This window comes from Apostichopus japonicus, chromosome 12 (assembly GCF_037975245.1).
Source record: "Apostichopus japonicus isolate 1M-3 chromosome 12, ASM3797524v1, whole genome shotgun sequence".
Taxonomy (NCBI): domain Eukaryota; kingdom Metazoa; phylum Echinodermata; class Holothuroidea; order Aspidochirotida; family Stichopodidae; genus Apostichopus; species Apostichopus japonicus.
The window spans coordinates 24,671,901-24,675,417 of NC_092572.1; positions in this window are offsets into that span (position 1 = coordinate 24,671,901).

A 3,517-nucleotide genomic window follows, 5' to 3' on the forward strand; every position below is an offset into this window, starting at 1 on the left:
GAATAACGATAAGTCTCGATACGGGTATAACAAATACAGATACTTTAGTTACCTATATGCTGTATCTAGACCTAACTTCTTTATTGAGCTATCAATTTGTGACATATACCAAGCTTATAAAATCACAAAAAGAACTTAAAAATTGGATTTTTTTGGGGGGAACCTTTGATCATAAATCTTCAAATCTAATTTGGGTCAGTGGCTTATTGATACAAGCCAGATATTGATTTTGTTTTTCACCTTGGAGTGTAATCATGAAAAAATGTGAAACTAAGAAATCTAAGAGAACAATGAAGGTTTTGTAACTATTGTTAATTGTCAGAAAACAGCGGCGTGCCAATAAATCGATCGGATAAAACGGTTTAAATATTTGTTTTCAAATAATGTCATCTCGTAAGTACACTATAGATATCAACCTTGCAAATATCATCTGAGGATGACTCATGTACTTGATGTAACTCTATACGTTAATAAGGTGAATATTTCAGCCTGTTTAAACTGTCATCACAGATCACTTTTATCTACTTTCATGATTGGAGACTAACAATGGTAGCACTTAAATAGGCCATATCTATGTCATTGTATTTTTACAAAGTTACTCGCAGTGTGCTTTATACGAACGAATATCGAAATATATCGTACTTGATTTAAGAATATGAAATTTTGTCTAATTTCGGGTCATAAAGTGGATTTGAAAGACCAGATATAGTGTTTTCAAATAAATGTTACTTCTCAGTTAGCAAAGATTTCGTAATCTAGCCCTACCCTCCCCACTCTCTGGAGGGAGCCCAGGCCTCCCAGCTAGCGAAGTCAAGCGAATAAAAAACAGTTTAATTTTGGATTGTGGGTGAAGATGAGAGACAAAATCATGATAGTTGATGATAATAAGAGATGTGCAAAAACATGATATTTGGACACATTTCAATCTATTATCCTTATTGACATATTCAACTTGGAATGGTTTAGTGCAATAATTGCACTGGAAATACAGACAGAAACAATTTGCTACTTTACGTGTGCATTGGATAATGTGTCTATTTAAGGGGTATCTGCGGATCACGGGATAGGACAAACACCACGATCACAGGAAGTCAGTATGCTGAGGAAGGCTTTGTCTACTCGCAAGACGAGTTATATGCATCACTAAACTTATTATATAGGTGAAAATTTATTTCAATGTTTTCATTTCAAAGCATCGCTTAATATTTACAAGTTATTTCGACATGTTCATGACTGCCGTATTACCAGATACTGACACGTGCCAATGACTTCAGATCTTCTTGAAGCACTTCTTGAAGCACTTCTTGAATGCACTTCTTGAATGCACTTCTTGAATGCACTTCTTGAATGCACGTGCTTAAACTCACGTGCTTAAACTGTAACGTCGAACTAGTAAAATAAGATTAAAAACCAAATAAAGTGATAACTGGTTAAATTATCTTACATTTAACATACTGGTCATGGTCAGTAGACGAAGTCGTTGGTGCTAACCTTCAAACTGGTTTATTTCTTTCGGCGATTAACGGGTCATCGAAACTAGAAGTTTGCTTAACCTCAACCACCATCCAGCCACCCACCAATTTGATTTCCTGCTGTTGGTGTCCATGCAGGAAAATAAAGTCTCTTCCTTCAAATGATTTTACTGAAACTACATTAAGCCAGGGTCGATATTCTTGGCGATTGTTGTTTGCTTTGGTCAGTTCTTACATCTGTAAAGTAAGAAACATCCCATTGTGCAATTAATGAAAGCAGCTAAAGTAATCACAATTTGCATGATACAGCGTTTATGCATGCAGAAATGTGATTGTACAAACAGTATTATCTAACTTTATTATATAGAAACGAAATTAGTTGAGACATCTCATCTTGCATAGTCGTTTCGGTCAGATTGTTTTGATTCTTATATACGCTTCACCAGTACTTTTAATAGTTTTTCGATCTCATATTCCTGTTTATATCTGTTTTATATTGTTCTGTCGTGTTGGGTTTTAGGTTCTAACTTCAATTGGAATTATCACTTTTTAGCATTCCAATTGTAGATTTTGTAGTCAATCTGTTTTATCGCTTTACGCTTCACCAGTACTTTTAATAGTTTTTCGATCTCATAGTCCTGTATATTTCTGTAGATGGTATATGTATTTACTGTTTTTTCTATTTAATGTTTTATGGCATTGTATTTTCTAGATTGTTTGTAAAGCGCACAGATGCATCGCGCGTAGTGCGCTATATAAGATTTTATTTACATTACATTACATATATAACATAGAACCTGAACAATTAACGCGTTTCAGAAAACTTAACATTTATTCTTTTATTACATTGCATTTTATTATGCACGTTATGTTAGTAAAAGTTTACGATTTTTCAATAACATGTTTTTTAAATATTGATAACGTTGCTACTTGACTTTCTCGTTCTTTTTTTCATTCCAATCCATGTTTGAAATATTGAAATCAACAAATCGTTTTTTTCCCCCTCTGTCTGCTCCAAATCGATCTCATGATTATAATCAGGTAATTGCGTTTTCATCGATTATGTCGTCTCGTCCGTCAGAGAATGTGTTAACAAAGAAAGTGTGGCTGTTAAGGCTTTTTTTTTTAAATATATTATTCTTTATGGAAGTCTCCATGTGGCAGCAAATGGTAAACGTTTGTCATAACAACATTTTTCAATATGTTTGTGTAAGTGAAGACGATGTAATCAAATGTATATTAGTCTATAGTTATCATTCGTTTCGAAAATAACAATGTCAGATGTGAAGTAGTACACCACTAACGGGGCTCTCTATAGTCGCAAACAAAAACTCAGTATTGGATAAATCCGGAAGTAAGAGAGAGTGTGCGGTGACTTGTAGGAGAGGTCACCGGGGGCACAGTGTTACAATGTATACCAGTGGCGTCTAGGTAGACTAGGAAAGGTGCGTTTGTGTTGTAGGAGACATGTGAGAGAGGAGTGAAGTAAATTCAAATAAGGGCGCTGTCATATCGGTCCTGGCTAGTTCCCAAAACACTTGATAAGTTGCTGTTATGAGTTTTATTACATTTGACATGGAATCACATGCAGTTGCATAGCGGTAACATGAGCCGAGTCAAACAAACTGTTTTAAGCACCTTAACATTTGCTTTCTCATATGTGTTTTCGTTGGGCTGCGCAAGTAGAACCTTGTACCGAATTGGGACACTCTTGACAGCACGAGCAATATGAATATCAATTTCTGGCATATAACAGTTAGAGACTGTTCATATAGTCAGTATCAGGGCTTTAAAGCATGATATTGGAGGACCGTATAGATTGGTACTAGCATTAGGAACTATTCATACTGTCAGTACGAGTGCTTTAAAGCGTGATATGAGAGGAAAGCACATGGTGGTATAACTTATAAGCATTGGAAAATTGTCCAAACATGCTGAACTTTGACTCAGTCATGTAGCGCTTCTGCGCACAAATGCACCCAGAGTGTTTACACGGTTGTGAGTGCTGCAGTGTCACGCGACCGTGTTACTTTGATTCAGAGATT